Raw genomic sequence first — 18,310 nt, forward strand, 5'->3', positions numbered from 1 at the left:
TAAGCTGTTAACTTAACTGTTTAACTGTAAATGACAGTTGGAAAAGCTGATGTACGACTTGAATCAAAAGTTGGATCCTTGAAAAGATCTCCCTCCTCTTTGTTTTGGATATTGTCTGTATTTTTTCTTTACTAAGAGAAAAATGATCAGCTATGACACATGAACGGCGATGTAGGGTACGCACATCCAAAAAAACTTCTTCAGATGCTGGAAAAAAAAAAAAAACTAAGGCAAGAATCAGGAAAAAGATCAGCACACTGTATTAAAAGCTCAAAGCAATTTTAACTCTGCAACGTAGGATCTGACAATGCCTGAAGAAGATCTCCGTTCGATCGAAATGTTGCGTATTAAAATATCTGGGGGCTTTTAATACGGTGCAGATCTCTCTCCTGATTCTTGCCCAGGCTATGTGACACATGACCACATTCAAATGCCGTACGATATTAATCATTTGCATTCCAGACGGTGTGAATATTTACATCAGGTCTGAGCAATGCGTCACCAGGACAGCCACCGTACACCTCAACATGTCATCACTGCAATACTCAACATAATCTTGAATTGGTAAAGCTTTGTTTGAAGTTGCCTGTGGGAGAGAGAAGTCTGAGGGACAATTATCTTGTATGTCCTCAAGAGGTCTGGCATTGTGGAGGAAAGGCTGAGTAAAAGAGATCAGAGAAGGAGGGTACACACAGAAGTACATCTGAGGGCTTCGTAGATCCCAGGTATTACCAACTGTCTGAATTAACAGGATACACATACTTCACGAAACAGTCAACATGTCACGTCTTAACAGTGTTTGGCTTCACCTATGAGCCAAAATTCTTACATGAAGCCCCATGAGCCCCTTGCTGTTTCGCAAGCTTAGATGAGGTCTTAAGCCTCAACAGAAGATGAATGCCGAGTGCTAAATTAATTTGAGGCATTTTCTTTTGTGCGCTGACAAAAGCGACCAGGTTGGTGCTGGTTTCCATAGCTGATGACAGATCATTGGGCTGCAGTGTTTGCCCAGGTGTCAGGCCTCCCGCTGCAGACAGCAAAGGGTTTGTCCAGGTCTCCGAACTTCACATTGCTGAAGCATCTGTGCCTTAATTGTACAGATTGCTTCATTCAATATCGCCATGAAAGAACCTCTAAAAAATAATCGTGACAAAATAGCAGTGCCCTTTTGTTGAAATGTTGAAACATGCCCTGTATTCAAGACATTTCAGGCTGCAAGAAATAGGAAGAGGCTCTTTCAATTTACAAGGTAGTGTTTTCAAATGAGGGCTTAAGAAAACTTCTCACGAACTGACATTTGTCTAATATTGAGTTTTGTATGGTGGGTGCGATACTTTCAGGCTTTCTTTACAAACATTAATCAAGAACACATTATAATTTCCCTGCATTGTATAGGGCTGCAATAAGGCGTTTTAATTGCTCTGCCGTGTATAAAAAAGCCATACCCTGAGGTGTTTGGCAAATCGTTTCAGTGTTTGGTGTGGTCAGGAATTTCTTGATGTATAAATATATCACTATTTATATGGTTTGATCTGTGTGTCATTGAAGTTTGCAGTGTTTGGTTAAGGTTGAGCTTTTGGAGGCCAGTCCAAAACTTTGTATCCCATCACTCAGGAAGGTTGTTATGTCTGCATTTGGAGGATTGGGCGGAGTGATCGCTGCACAGCTGGCAGGTACAATGCGTCTGGATCTATAAATTCCCTTTGGCTGCCATGCATAACATCCCTCACCTTAACCCAACCCCTCTGATAGAGCTGCTAAAAACCTAAAAAGATGCTCTTGAATCACAGGAAAATGCTCGGGATAATCCGTTGCTCGTCATGATTTAAATACTGATGTGCTGCATATATGTAACAGCGTTTTTTAATCAGCCTATTGCAGTGAATGAGTGATCATTGACAGGCTTTGAAAGCACATTGTGCTCTCCTGTAGTGGAATCACAGGTGCTCTAAATCACTCTCTTTGCCTGGTTTGAGGGAGTGTCATTTGCACTTCTCCCACAGTCGGTTTCTTCTATGATGTGTTCAGCCTTTTGAAAAACACTCACCCTGGACCTGATCATGTGCTCACACGCTGCTCCTGCAAGTTTATATTTGTCCCTCTTTTCACTTTTAGGAGTTGATATAAGAGGGGGAAAAACAGCAGAATTTTATGACAAACTTGAAAAAGAGCACAAGTTTCTCTACATTGCGACAGATTATTGGACAAAGGAGTGATGGGATTCGTTTTTCCACAGAGTGAGCGGGGAAGAATTAGAAGCCTCTGCCACTTAATTTGGCCGCGGAGAATTACCCTGCGAAGTTTTGTTTTTCTAAGCCTCCAACATAACAGAGTGTGCCTTGCCGTCAGCACCTTAAGCAAGTAAAAGCGCTTCCTTTATGAACTAAACCCGCCAGATATTTGCTTTGCGAAGCCCAGCGAGAAGAAAAGAGGAGGGTTTGGAGTGAATAACTTTTAAAACACTGTGTGTACGAAAAAAGCGGCAGAAGACATGAAAGAGCAGGAGAAATGAATTGAATGTTGTTTTTTTTCCAACTCTATGAAAAAGAGGGCGATGGGATCTGAAGGCTTCTTTTCCAAATGCCTTAGCCAGGTGATTCATCACAGCGCTCTGTCAAAAGAGCTTTCCACAACATGAGACGAACAATGACACTGTGATTGCAAGGACAGGAGAGCTCTTGATTGAAAGATATCAGCTATATGTTCTGCTTCCCAGAGAGAGGAGGCCAAATGCAAAAGGGGGCAGAGGAGGGAAGGAGGGAAGGAGGGAGGGAGGGAGGGGGCACGGCTCACTGATGAAAATCAAAAATCTTAACCCTTCGACATGGGTGTCAAGAGAGGGAGTTCTGCGTAACGAGAGCCCCGAGATATAAATGAAGCAAAATAATTTAACAGCTGCTTAACTGCGAACAGAGGAGCTGCCATGCAGATTGATTGGATTTGTAGCAATTGAGAGCAACTTTCAGATTGTGTTCTGCTTTTCTGTGAAGGGGAGTCCTCAGCTGTGGAGCGATGCTGAACCGATCGTGGACCATTGCCAGATCTCAAGATCACATGAACAGTATTCAGGGGATATACACTACACTACAGCAGCAGCTTAGGAACTGCACTTTGTTGGTTGTTTGTTGTCTTGTTGACTCACTCAGATATTTCATTTTGTTTCTATTTTATTTTGCTTTCATAATGTACTTTAATAAACAGTTATCAAAAGTAATTAAAATGTAAATTTCCATCTGCAGCCACACACACACCCACACACAATAGCGATTATTTCAGTCATTCAATTAAAATGTAAATGTGCCTAAATGAGACAAGATTGACTCGTCTCATTTTCATGCAGTCTCATACTAAAATGGAAATAACTACATGACAAGTATAACAAAACCAGTTAGAGTTTGACAATGACAACTTTTATTTTAAGTCTCTTTAAAAATAAGATTATTCAAATTAGGTAAATATGTTTATTTATCTGTGTATGCAGGTTGTTTTATGTGTAATTGAATGTTCTCTTTTTCTTTCTCCCCCTTAAAGAACTGTGTAATCTCTGGTTTGTGTACTATATAAACAAAATCTTAATTATTATAAACTAAAAATGTCAGCAAAACATTTAACATCACTTGTTGATAGAGCACAGCTAGAAATAAAAGTATTTGACAACAGCACAGATATATAAAACATTGCACCATAAAGACATGAATCATGATTATGAGATTATAACAACATGTAAAATCACTTTTACGTAAGTAACAGCAAAATCGTAATTTAAAAATTCTACATTATAAGTCCTGCAATCAAATAAAAAAAGTTCAGAAGTATTTTTGGCAATAAATACTTAAAGCACTTAAAGCATACATGCAGGAAAATGCCCCAGCAGGTGACATTATGTTATTGTATTAGTACTACTGATGCATTAATGTGTAAGCAGCATATTACTGTTGTAGCCGGTTGGGGTAGAGTTGTTTTGAACTAGTTCATATACTGCGTGATATCTATATCTATAATAATTCATTATATTTACCAGCCAATCCTATGTTTTGTATGTATAATTTTAATTTTTTAAAAGTACCTTTAGCTGTCAGAGTAATGTAGAGGAGACAAATGTAGTGGAGTAGAAGCAAAAAGAAGCAGTTTTTGCACAGTACCTCAAAAATTTCTCTGACTTACAGCCTACTTTATATGTGTCTTCCATCATAGACCAAAACTGAAAACTAATAAAGCATCCAAATGGAATAAAAACAGCATTCTCAGTCTGCTGCCCTCCATCACATTATATCTTTTCTTTTAAGTGCTTCCCCACCTTTTCCCCCACGTGATAAAAGAGTAATCACCTTAGATACTATTTACACTTTGGGCCGAGCACTACTATTACCCTTCCATCAATATCAGCACTTATAGTTCATAAAACTGTGAGGCAGACCTCCAGCCTGTAATTTTCATAGTCCCTAATTCATGGTGAGAAGAAATAATATTACAGGGTATTCAGCTAAACAGTGATGACACTCACACGTAATTGTGAGAAGCAACAAGAACTCTCACTGGTTAGAAAAGCTGCAATACATTGATGCCTATGTAACATGAGGAAGTCTATGCGTCATAACAATAAAGTGATTTGGGGAAAATACTAGGTGGGTCATAACAGGCATATTTTTCCTTTCTGCATGTTTACACTGTGTCCACTTTATTAGGCACATCTTCCTGTTTATACGCACAGCTTGATCCTGTAGACAGTGAGTCAGCAGTTACTTTCTATTTTACCAAATGTGAGAACGGGCAAGACGTGTGATTTAGGCAACTTTGAACATGATATGATTACTGATGCCAGACCTGGCCTTTTATGCAGTGTATTGAATTTGCACAATTTTGGTTCAATAAACAACCAATTAGTGGCAGACGTTTGGATTAAAGTCATTGATGGGAACTCTGGAGACAATAGCAGCTAAGTGATGTGCAGAAGGCCACTTCGGGACACACGACTCAACAATTTTGATGAAAAGGCTACAGTAGTGGGAGCATGCCTTCATGGTCACAAATAAAAACTTTTTTCAAATAGATGTGGCCACTACACTCACGTGGTCACGTAAACAAATATCAAACATCTCAAGATGAATCCAGCAAGGAACCCAACAGTGACTTAACTTTTACTCTGCTGGTCTTCAAAAGCCCGGCATCTCAACAGTATCTTATTGACTGAGTAATTTCTTGAATCCATGACGGAATAAGGTTGTTCTTGGCACCAAAGTTGGACTTATACGACTTAAATTTGTTAATACCGTCTCCTGAGTTTCGTGTCTGCATATGGGTCCCCTCCTCCGTGTATTCTCCGTCGTCAATCATGACAAACAGTGTATCTAAAAGGTAGGTATGGGGTGCATTTAACCAATCTTTAGAAACTTGAACCACATACTAAATCACACAGCAACATTTTAAATGATAAATTGAATTCCTTTTTTACTTGACTTCATGTTGAGGCTGCTTAAAGCCAGAGACTGTCCAATAACAGTAAAGAATGCATGTTAACAATATTGAATTGGATGCACGCAAGTGAAGGATGCCTACATGAAGGTTTAGTTATGGGTACCACAAAGAAAATTAGAAGGAAATGTAACATGTTTAGTATGACAATATAATGGGGAGAATCTTGTTTCGATCACTCATTGCTCCAAATGGTACAAAACCACTTAAAACACACAAATTAATATCTTAACCTTTTAAACCCCTTAAATTTACATGAAGTTAGTTAGATTGAAATAAACAAACACTTTCCTCAATGTATGAGAGTATACACTATATTCTGTATCAGCTTGTTCCAACACTTAACTGATGCTAATTGATAGCATCGATGAGTAAAATGATCCTTACCTTGGCAAGACTCTCTCTGTCACATGCATCCTTTTACACAAGTTCAGACTGACTTCTTGTATCTTTGGGCGCACTGGGATCTCCACTAGAATTTAATCACGTAAATTCTGTGGATTTGAGCAGTGGTTGACTGCATAATGAGTTTTGTGAGGATGAACCCAGCAGCGGCTGATACTTGATATTGATCAAGATTAAACCAAAAGATTATAAAATGGACTACTGTAATGTAAGTCTAGTGTCAGGAATTTGTGCATTGGGTGGAATCTTTCCAACGGTTACTTTATTACTTCACATGTATAAATGCTTGCTAATATCCACTTAATGTTTACATTGAAAGTGTAACAGGCGGATTATACTGTAGAGAATTACCTCTAATGGTGAAAAAAGACAGATGTGCAGCCCCTCTTCTTACTGATGGACAGATTCTGCGATGAAAATCTTATATGTTGCAGGCTCTGACAAATCTCATAGGAATGTCTTATTGATCCCAAATCCTGATCTTCTCATTAATAACATCTCAGATTACACACTGTAGGCACTGCATGCGATACATTGTGATTTATGTAGGTCCACAGTATTTTTACTGAGACACAAAGCTGAGCAAGGAGGAAGCTACTTGGCCGAGAGAGCATGACCTGAGGCGCTTTGAACAGTGTGAGGAAATGCTGTCTGCTCACTCACTGATCTGACTGATGATATCATAACTTCATCTACAGCTTGTGTCTATGATTGAAATGTTACCAACAAGACTAAATTGACTCGATATCTAATTTCATTGACCAAAAATTACCTATTTTCAGCATTCAGTCGAGCTGGGTTTGGTATTTAATAGTCCTTAGGTGAATTTGTGAGTGCTAATAATAATAATACTACATTAGCACAAATTGGTTTGGTCAAGTATAATAACATAACTTTTAAATAATTGCTGACGGAATAAAAAATGTAGATAATGTATGCAGATATATTATGGATGAAGGCAAATACTGTTTTTAAAAAATGAAGAAAATTGATATTGATTTTAATCCCATCTTCTTGGGAGCATATTTTAAACTTAATGATACACAGATGTTTGACACTATATATTATTGGAAGCAGTTTCTCGTAAGTTATAGAGTATACTTTGGCAGGCTCGTTAGCAGGGAGAGGTAAATATTTGCCATCCTGGACCTTATCTCTTATATAATTAAACTACATATGGCCATGCTGACGTGCTTCATTTCCTTGTCCAGCTCTTCCCCAAACAGATAAGCATGAAGTAAACTTAGGCATACACATGTGTAAACATGTGCTGCGCAACCAATACGATTTGTTAAATTGTGGTTGCAGCCCTCAGTAAATAAATAACCTTTTATTATATGAAATATCTCATTGTGGATGCTCCTTAAGAAATCTTATCCTCCAGTTATTGATCTTGTTTTGTTTTTTTGTTATAAAAATACTTTGATATTTGAACACTGAGAGCTTTTAAAATGATTTACACATGTCATAAGTGGATTTTCTCCTTGTCATCGCCCCATTTTAAACATGTAAGAACGAGTCAAGAAAATTTAATACCCTTAAAGTGTGTTATGAAAATAGAGGCTGAGAATTTCTTCAGACCACTGTGAAAACAATAGCACTACAACATTTCTATCCACCATATTCAGTGATTTTCCAAAGCATAACATTAATTATTGAGATGTGTTTTAGAGCAACTAATGGCACTCTTTTCCCCAGACAGATGTCGATATGGAAGATAGAGAAAATAGATGTTGCACTATAAAACTGTCAAACAACTCTTCAGGGGATATAATTGCTTCTTCCTGCGCCCTGGTCTTGTCATTCCCACCCTGAGTGTAGACACATTGAAAGCTTCCTCATTTCCCCCCAAAATCCACCAACTTACCAAACTCCTCTAGACTATCCTGAGATCCTCATTTTCCCCTACAGCATTACACATGATTGAAAAGCATCTGCTAAATGATAAAAAGGCACCGTCGTTGCCAAATTAGCCCCACATTCAAAAGTTCTGAAAGGCTGCTGAATGTCAACAATGGAGACTGAGCAGCAAAAGCGTAATTATCCTAAAATGTGTGTGTGTTTGTGTGTGTGTGTGTGTGTGTGTGTGTGTGTGTGTGCGTGTGCTTGTGCGTGTGTGTGTGTGTGCGTGCATGAGTGTGTGTGCGTGTGTGCGTGCATGAGTGTGTGTGCGTGCGTGCGTGCATGTCTGTGTGTGTGTGTGTGTGTGTGTGTGTGTGTGCATGCTCTCTACCCAGGTTTAGTACAGATGATGTAATTTCATATCTGTATTTGTCTCTGGGTGAGCATTACATCATTGATACCCCTGGCTGCCAGTGAGGCAGAGATGCTCGGGCTGCACCGACACTAGAGGCATCACTGGAGCTGAAACAGAATCTGTTCATTTTACCAGTCCAAAAAATTACACAGCAGCAGTGTCTCCTACAAAGTATGTTTCTACATAATTAGGAAACATCATTAATTAACATATTTGCCAGGTTGCAAAATGTTGATATTGAACGTATCAGTAAAAACTTCACTGACAATGTGTTTCTTTTGTTTCTGTACAATGCCTTCTTGAGGCAACAACAGCGTTACTTTTTTTTATAGTTGTGTACTCGTATGGTTTAGATTAGTGGCAGAATGCAGTCGTGGTTTAATGCAGAAAAAGTCAGCAGTCACTTAAAGCATGAGAAATAATGTGTTTACTGTATTGACACAAAAAAACGAATTTTGTTCGAATTTTAACCAAAGTGCTTACCATTATTGTTTTGAACAAGCGGTTGCCTCTCTGTCTCATCATCACCCCTGCTCCCCCCTCAACTGCCAGTAGCTCCTCACAGGACATTGATTGGCCGGATGACTTCTAGCCGACTTACTTGGAGATGGATTTCCGTGCGCAGGTGAATGTGATTCTTGTGGGATGTTGAGATCAGCTGCGCAAAATAAGCAGGGAGGAGTTGCAATTACTCCAACATCAGCACCATGGTCAGCGGCATGGATTTATCAATACACAGTTTGGCTATTGATATTTCAGAGCCATGGTCGGGGCCTTAGATCCTAGAGGGGCGATTATACTCCGATATTAACCACCGTGTCCACAGACTTGTACCAGTCACACAGACTCACTAATGGTTCCATCAAACCTTATTGAGGTTTGTTCAGTCTGAGGTTCCAGCATTACCCAAACTATATATTCCTTAAAAGACAGCAGATTTCCTCCTTTATCACTCTGTACGCTAACACTCTTTTGAATTTTAGTTCTTCATTTGTTCTCCTCGTCCCACTTTCTCCCACTTCTTTCCTTCTTTCTCGTAATCTTCCTTCTTCTTCTTCTACTTGGTAAACCAGCTAGAGGTGCATACCAGTGCCTACGCCACCTACTGGACCGGAGTTTGGAACAACTACAGCATGCACAGTATGCCCCTGAGGCGGACCCTCACAGACAAGCGGAAGTGGTTAGTATGAATTCAGCTTAACTTGCACAAACCTCAGAAGAGATCAATGACTCAGACTAACATTTTCAACTAAATAACCTGTCTACGCCTGCATTCTCTCTGCTACTAGGGGATGGAAAAGGGGATGGCAGGTTAATACACTTTGGTAATTTTGCTGATATATCACTTACTGGCTAACTGTAAGCCAACTAACAACGCAAATACCAACAGTGTGTGTAACAGCTCAGCCTTTGACTGATCTCATGACCATTGTGCTGTTGCAATGGTACCTTTGAAGATTTGAAGTACTCCATAAAATATCTCTTTTGATGATATATATACATGTATCATGAAAGCATATGCCGGGGATTCACCTTATAAATAGAGAGAATAACACCATGGCTTTTCTGATCACTGTTTGCTTTATCAATCTCATCCATGTATCTCCTCAAGTGTAGTGTGTACAAGACTAGGAAAAAATCGAGTCATTTCTCATTTTTATGTGAGACTGAGTTGTATATACAGGTGCAGATCTGTACTAAATCATAACAAAAAAGTATTATTATAAAAAAAGTTTTATTTCATTATGCCTGAATTGTGGGGGGTTTAGGAGCCCCATTGTTAGCAAGCTAGCAAACAGCCAGCTAACCAGCCTCTGAACAACTCAGGCCGCTATGCTGCTCCTTTAGTCTGTCAGCCACATTTACAACTGAGAGCGATTCTCATTTTGTGCCGTACATATTACAACAGCAGGTAAACTGTAGCTAATGCAAAGGTTTTAGCTCACTTGACAGCTCACACAACCAGAGGCACAAGTCCATCTATCACGCTCTAATAAACTGACACCGACTGAGTTGTCGTCTGCTTTTCCTCCTGACAAATTTATTACGTTTAAGCTTTGTGTAGAGCGCAGCCTTTGATCAACACCGGCGGAGAAACTGGGTTTTAAAACGAGGGTGTCACGCCGCTCGCACTGTGTATCTCCATTCTTCTGAGTTAAGGCAGAGGAAAAACACTTAATCATATTAGTGGCTTAAGTCCCCTGATAAGCTCAACTGCATAATAAAGCAATAACCAATCACAATAGGAGATAATTATTACCTGTACAGTCGCAGCTCAGATTTTTGACAGACTTGGATTAGGTTCCTGTATTTAGTGTTTATGCAGCTATAGGTAAGTCCATTTCTGTTATGGTTCAATTTAATTTGTTTTTATTGTTTAAAGGAAGTTTTAGCTAACAGTGTGTCATATAAAGAGTAGAGATATGTGGACACTTTATTAAATTTAAGACTGTTGGCCTACCATTGGCAGAGTTTATATAATTATAGCCATGAATCTTTTCAAGTGTTTTCTATTTATCAGTAGTAAAATGCTGTTATGTTTCAGTAATTACTGATCAGTTTAGGATTTCAGCTTTTTCTTTTGAACATTAACCTCTCTCTTAGAAAAAAAAATCAGCTTTTTTTGATGCAGTGTTACGGTGGAGATATAGCCATGTTCAAGTGCATTTTTACCAGTGCCTAAAGCTATAGTTATCACTATCTGACTAGCTATCACTGACAGGAAATTTAAACTTCATAACACTGATGGTTAAATGGCACTGTTGGTTTTCCAGTATGCAATGCAGAAGTAAAACTCAAAGTTAATTGTGAAAAATAATCACATCACTTACAGAATTTAGACATAGTTTTTCATAATGAAACTACTGAGGAGTGACAAATGTGTTGGGTTCACTTTGGTATCATTAAATGCCATAAAAGATAGCAATACAGAAACTTTGACAGAGAAATTTGTGTGTGGTTCAAAACATCCCCTTTAGCTACTGTATTGAGGAACATTTTAACACAATTATGAGGAGGCCGAACTTGTCCATCAGAGGTATATGGGACAAAGACAGGACCAGACAGCCCGTGACTCCACACACTGCCCTGACTCTACTTTCTGTCTATCACCTGCTTTGATCCACCGTCAACATCTCAGAGGAAATGCAAAGGTGACGGGTGGCTCAAATCTCACTTTATGGCTATGGGGCAGACAAGACATTGAAATGACAACAATAAGTGGATTCTCTGGACAAAATCTCCCACAAACAAACACACAAACTCAGTCAAACACTCGTGTGAGTGTGACTTATTCCATTGCAAAAAGTGCCTCGTCATTTATTTTTTTCCTGCAATTTATAATCCTTAATATACTTTCGTCTTTGGCAAAGGCAGAGCAATGGGTTCATCGGAGGCATTTCTAAGTTATGAGCCAGGCAAAAAAAAAAAAAAAAAAAAAAAAAAGGTTTTAGAACTTGGCTCGAATTAAGTTTGCTTCGATGACTTCATTACACAATTTAAGTAATCACTGCAACTGAGTCATACACATTTAGAATAATGCAACTGGGGATCTAATTTAGCAAAGTATTGATCTGTCATTTGATCAAGTATTTGATCTTTCAGCAATTTTCATTATTTGGTAACTTTCCCGTTGCAGTCTTTTGACAGTCTGTGGAAGAAAATGGCTGTGCCCTGAGTTAATTACTCGACTTGGAAACACATCCTGTGTTCAAAGGTTGGAGTCGAGAACATAAAAAAATCAGGCATGATCATCTATGTAAAACTTCACAGTGGCCCTTCATCTCCGACAGCAGCCAGCTCTACTTAGTAAGCCACAAGAAAGTGTGGCTGATGGTGTGCAGAAGCCCTCCTGTAATTCCTACTGATACCTGTGCTTTAAGCTACCTCCTCCATGGAAGAACACATCAAACGGAGATTAAAAAAACCTTAAAAACAAGGTGATCCAATATATGGTTAAGTCTACAGATGACAAGCTCTACCCGGAATTTCAAAACAAAAAGGCATGAAAATTACCATTATGGAAATGTACAAAACTGTGGTGAGCTGAAGGGTTTTTTTCCTAGCAGGTGCCATAAATGATGCAATGTGGACAACCGCAAAATATCAAGTGACCCTTTTATCACAATGTGGATTCAGAGGACACAGGAAGATACAGGTTGAGATATGATGTCTGTCTGGCCGAGTAAATTGATTACTGTGTGGATGTCACATAGCTTGTGTTATCCCCTTTTGAGCCACAGAGAGGGTCATTGTTGTATTGTGAATACATGAATACAGATGTATGGCTTTCTTCAGGGTTTTCCTAAGACCCTGACTGCATCAATGCAGACTGTAAACATGCCTGGTCCTGCGTCTGAGCTCAAACATACAGGAATTATGAAGGGCAAAGCTCAAAATGTGCTGCCACGCTGATACCCCAGACACCATTCAACCACAGCCATAATTAATACTTTATTCCCAAGCAGTTGCCTTCATGGGGAGCAGATGCAGGGAAGAAGACCTGAGATTGGGAAACCACATGTGAAGAGGCAGCATGGAAGCAAGGTATCACATTTACTTTCATAAATATGGCAATCCCCCCCAATCATCCCCCTCCCCACACCCGTTCTCCACCTAGCAATTAAATCCAGTTAGAGATTACTCTCAGCTGTATCCCGGTCTTCACAGGAGTCTCAGCCTCCAGCCTGGACTGATAATAACTATGGTCTGCAGTGTTTCAGCCATTCATTTGATAAAGTGCTTTTCCCCTTGCAGCTTTCATTATCTACACTAGAAAGTGTGTGCCCGCCCAAGTGTAATGTTATTTGCTTGGCTTAGATTAAGTTGATTAAACAAGTGTCATGTCATTATTCTGCAATCAATTGATCAATTATTATTTAGGTTCTATAATAATGTAATGGAAGGTGAACTCAGATCTATACTGGAGCAGTGGGGTTGTTAGACATTGCTGGAAGCTTTCCAGTGAAGAAAAAAAAGAAGGAGAGACTTTTTTTCCAAGTTAGATCGATCCTGTTGACTGAAACGGCCTTGGTTCATAACAGACCATGTCTGCTAGCAACAGCTTAGCTGGTCCACTGAGGTGTCTGTCCGCACATCTTTTGGGGGGTTCTTTAAAGACGGTGAGTAAAGCAGTCTCTCAGAGAAAGAAGGGGAAAAAGATGTTTATTTTGATGACCCTGCTTGACACTGTGAGGCTGCTTCCTTGGTGCAAAAACATGCTACTCCAAGGCTAGACTTTCAGACAATCTGCAAGCAAAGACTTCTGAAACTTTAACATTATATGGCATGAAGCAGATCACCAGATTTCTCCATTCATAATGTCTTTATGTAAATTCATAAAGCAGGGTCATTCCAATCATTTTCTTTATTACTGCCCTTTTCATGACATATTTACCTTAAAAGTTTTGTTTGGAAAACTGTACTCCTTTAAAGCTTGTTAAGTGGGTCTTCTTCACTGCTGTAGCCTTGTTTTATCATATAACATGTAGGACTGAGAAATGTATGATTCTGGTTTATATGGTATGTATGGTATTTTCAGCTAGCATTCCTGTCAGTTATGTTAACTGTTGAGGTCTGAGACCACCACACCATCACTAAAAAGTAGAGGTTTTGAAGAAGCCTCCAGGTTAGCCGAACTAACCTGCATGAGTCAACGAAGGTTATAATAAACCAGAATTATGCTTTAAATGCCCTGACAACATATTTTGTCAGTTATCTTATTATGGATGGTATCCTACGTGAACAAAGGGTTGTTGTTGTTGTTGTTGTTGTTTGTTTTTTAACAGTTTTTCATATCAGAAAAACTCATGGGTTTGAGGTGGGCGGAGCTTACTTGGAAAAAGGAGATGAGATGTATTTCTGTGCATCAATCAGAGTTTAGGTGTATCAAAATGTGATGAAAGTTGCAGAGCTGTTTTGTTGTTCTGACTGTTAAACTGTTACTAAATGATAATATATATGGATGTCTATCACTGAACTTTATCATTGTTTCTTATTCAGTAATTCATATTTAAAAGAACATATATTAAAATAATATCTACACTACAAATCACCTACAATGTAAATATTAACATTCATATTCTGTTACCCTGCAAAGAGCAAGCAGCACCAAAAAGACCAACTGAAAAACAAGAAAACAGCTGAATCATTTCTTTCACCTATGCTGTCTTTTTTACAGGTCAGGTACAAAGGTGCGACCAGAAGTCAGAAAAGTGAAATACCTATCAGCATTATCATTTATGGCACTATTATTCCCGACATACACACACATTCACCTCACACATAACGTGTTCCTCCTGAGACATATTGCTCACTATACTGGCATGAGTTAGCAAATAATTGCTAGTCAGGGGAGGAGGCAGCTTATAATATGCATTGGGAATTTTAATCTTGACTTTTAATAAGCTTTTGACCTTCTTGCGTCTGTAGCCTATAATTAGAAATTCTGGCTGGGCCAGATTGACAGAATGCTGTGTCTTAGGGGAGGTAAAACCCTGTGCGACTGCGGTCAGCAGACCTTCTAAATCATGCGGCTGCATGAGAAATGTTTAATCTAACAAATTGGTTTCTGTTTCCTCTCCTTTTTTTCATTCTTTCATGCTGTAGGTATGCTGAATATGGAGGTGATGTCATCGTCTCATCCTTTTAAGAGTGACTGTGGACCATATATTCTGAGGGGGAGGCAGAGAATCAGGACCTAATGGTCTTTCCTCCCCTAGCCAAATCTAATTGTGCCCTTATCTTTTCCAAGTTTAACTGCCCCATTGAAGAGAATTAAGCTGCAGCGTTTCTTGATATCTCTGCTATTGACAGCATTCAGGTAACCTGATTTGAACCTCCTCAAACAGCAGCAGCTGCATATAAGCTCTTCTTATATCGGAGTTAAAACCAACTCTCTCTTCTTCTTTTGCTGTTTAAATGTGTCAGGAAGCACTAAATTTAGCGGCTGGCGTTTATTTACTCTATGTCCTTGCTGGTGTGTCCTTGCTAAATGAAGGCGAACAGGACTGTCACCATCCAGAGGACAGCACTACCCAGCCCCTCTAGAGTTGATGGATAATGTGGGGATGTATATGCCTGCATGTGTGTGCAGGAGCAGAACAAGAACATACATGTGTGCAAATAATCTATGCATGCAAAAACATGTGCACACACAAAAATACCTCCTTTTGCACAATTACTGTTTGCAGTAATCCACTCAGATCACACGGTACAGGAAGCTGGGTGCATGATCAGCCATCACAACAGGCCCTGTGTGCCTCCAGTTATACAGGTATTTGAGTTTGCAGTCTGTGAAGGTATTCAGGCTTCCATGTGGCATAGTGGTATTTGCACCTTTGCTGTTTCAGTGTTTCAGTGTTGAGCGCTACACAGTCTTATGGATCAGTGCCTCTGTATGGATCTCCTGGAGAAGCCTCTTGTTCCTTTAACATTCCAGGTACATCCACGCCAGCTCCTTCCTGTCGCTTCCCTTGTGTGGCGCTGATTGACAAGCGTCCGCTTCTCTCAGGCGCGTAATCAATCTGCTAATTGGTGTCGGAGGGTCGGTTGCTGTTGAAGCGTCCCCCACTCTTTCTTTGGCTAATTTATCTTTGTCACCGCCAGATTCGCTAGGTACATTAGTTGGGAAAGTTCAGTCTCTGCAGAGCCTTGTCTCCCCCTCTGTCTCTCTCTCACACATACACATACATACACAGTATGCTGCTGTGCTTTGTTCATCTTTTTTTTCTTATGGCAATACATCACACAAAGGAGTGAGGGTAAATGTTAGCCTTGCACTGTTTCCATTGGTAACCACAGCTCATGAGGTAGAGAAGGAGAGCAGGTCAATCTCTCAGTGCAGGATAATTGGTGACAACAATGTGCTTTATCATAATTCAGTACAGCTAATACATCATAGATGCAGAGCAGAGTTATAATTAATGGGAAGGCAAAGCTGTTGAATACAGTCTAATAATGCTAAAACTGTTAAAACTGCATACATACTGTACAGTATATATATATATATATATATATATATATATATATATATATATATATATACTGTGTATATATGTAGAAAAATGAACAGTATGAACAATACTTACAGAGAGCTGACTGAGCCCTTGAATAGCACTTCACATCTGATTGATTTACAGGCCGTTTCTAGCCAGGGTGCCAATCAAGCCCTGATTAAACATCAGTGACTCGTTGATAATGGTTCAGACGGCAGCAGCCGTGTCCGTGGTCTCACCGAGCGCATAAGATTGATCACACAAGGCCGCTTTGCCCCAGATTAATCTCAGCGAATGACACAAGAGTCACAAAGTTTTCATCTTTCTCAGTTTTCCAGTTCAAAGTAGTTTCAGTGTAATGGTGGAGATTGGGGAAGTAAAGGGGAAAGCATGTGTGGTGCTATTTGAACTACTGCTTGCTCCCAGACTTGTGGATTAGGCCCCCAGTGCCCCCTATTGGCCCCCAAATCATCTGTTGATCCTCTCACACACACTGATCCTCCACATTCATGAGGAAAAAACAAGACTTCACTTTGTGTGAATGGACTGAAAAGTGATTATTCAATGTTCATTCAATTCAATTCAATTCAATTTTATTTATAGTGTCAAATCATAACCAAAGTTATCTCAGGACACTTTACAGAGTAGGTAAAGACCCAACAATTCCCCCATAGAGTACGGTGGCAACGAAAACCTTCCCTATAACAGGCAGGAACGTCGGACAGACCCAGCTCTGTGGAGGACGGACATCTGTCTTGACTGGTTGGGGAGGAAAAAAAGGAGAGAGAAAGAGAGAAACACAAAGATAGACAAAAGACACAGAGACTGACACACTTTCAGAGATGCAAGCAGCCAGCGAGTAACAGTAACTATAACAATATCTATAGTAATGTGAACATGACCCACATGTTATGGCAGTCTGCACACAGGACCATGTGCATGTTATGAATTCATCATAACATGCACATGCTTCCACTTGGTATTTCTAAGACAAGCTAAGAAAATCTAATGCTTTTATGTATTCTTATAGTCCTCTCCCTCTTTTCAACATAAATCTTCTCTTTTTTAGTGTCTTTTCTGCTTGCGTTAACATTCTTTCAGGTGCAGTGATATATAGGTGCAGAAGTGAGGAAAGAAATAATGGTGAGCAGCAGGGGAGAAGACTATATTCTAGCACTGCCAGCTGAACAGCTTCCTCACTTGCTACACGAAAAGGACTAGCGGTTGCAATGATCATACCCTCATTAAAGTTATTCACTTTCTCCTTTTTCACTCTTATTTTTTTTCTTTGATGCACTCACTGCTCTTTAAGTGCTTTAAGCACTGCGGCAGTTACCTCTCTAAAAGTCTGTCTCGGAGCTGTTAACAACTACCTTTTCAGCAATGACAGGGCTATCAGAAGATGATTTTATGCAAACTTCTTCTTGAGATCGATCCACCTCCATTACCTCCATTTTATTCACTTGCTACTTTTATATTAGTGCCTCAAATGTCTTTTCAATGCAAACTAAGGCTCTTAACATAGCTTAAAGATCAGAACAGCACGGCCCTTTATGCTATTATTATTCACTGCTGTCGTGTGAAAGCCATACCACTGCAATTTTGTTGATGTTCAAGTTTTAACTGTTGCTTTTTGACTTTCAGCACTTTTAGGACACTGTGTACTTTAACTTTTGAAAAAAAAACAATTTGATAAAGATGAATATCATCATTCAGACACAAAAATGATTCCTTATTTCCCAGAGTGTTCACATTTTGGAGATTATGTTCATTAAATGTAATACCCAGACTGAATTCTATCTGCAAATCAACTCCATTTGTAGCTGTAGTGTGCTTACTATTCCTGTTAAATTATTCACATACAGAATGATCTGATGAAAGATGATGCCATTTAGATTTTACGATGTTTACAGACAAAGCCTAAGGTACAAGGTACAATAAGATAAGACCAAAAATAGCTGTTTATAAGCACCTACCACCCAATTTTAGAGCAAAAACTTCGTTATTTTAATGAGAATAAATTTCAGGAGGATGCCAAGGTGCTTCTTGATCCAAATCAGAGGACATTAAGTATCCAACAAGTCACGACCAATGTTATGAGGCCAGATTTGAACAGCCTATCTGCAGGGTTGCTTCCTATATCAGCCTGCTATGCGTCACACTGCACGTTGTATTAACCCTG

This window comes from Echiichthys vipera, assembly GCF_963691815.1.
Source record: "Echiichthys vipera genome assembly, chromosome: 21".
Lineage (NCBI taxonomy): Eukaryota > Metazoa > Chordata > Actinopteri > Perciformes > Trachinidae > Echiichthys > Echiichthys vipera.